Consider the following 531-nt stretch of genomic DNA (forward strand, 5'->3'; position numbering starts at 1 on the left):
AAAAATAGAAAAAAAAATGAGGATTTGAGGTGTTAATTCCTGTTGAAGGCCTCGGCGTCCTACCTTTAAATAAGGAAACGTACAAAGGTGGCTAACGCTTGTGCAAAATATTAATTTGCTAAGGTATTTTACATGATCGGCACAGGTAAATGTAGAAATCGGTTAAAAAAAGAAGAAAAAAAACCCCCCCAAAATCCCCCAAAAACCCAGCCCGGTGGCAGGAATTTGTTGCGTTTTATAATCACGAGGCTTTTCGCCGTCCCAGGGTGGAAATCCTCGCTCACGAGGGGAGCCATCCCCCTCTCCCCAGCATCGGGCGAAGACGTCCCTGAAAAAGACGCCGAGATACACCGAAAAAACCCGACGTAAACTTTAATTTATCACCCCCAAAACCCCCCAGATCCCCCCAAAACCTCCCCAAACCCCGGCGTAACAGCAGCGGAGAGGCTTTACACAACGACAGCGCAAAGGCTGAAGAGGCGGCGGCTTCAGAATTCACGCGCTTTGGGCTTTTTTTTGTGGGGGTTTTTT

The sequence above is a fragment of the Egretta garzetta genome, unplaced genomic scaffold, assembly GCF_000687185.1.
Source record: "Egretta garzetta isolate BGI_Z169 unplaced genomic scaffold, ASM68718v1 scaffold863, whole genome shotgun sequence".
NCBI lineage: Eukaryota > Metazoa > Chordata > Aves > Pelecaniformes > Ardeidae > Egretta > Egretta garzetta.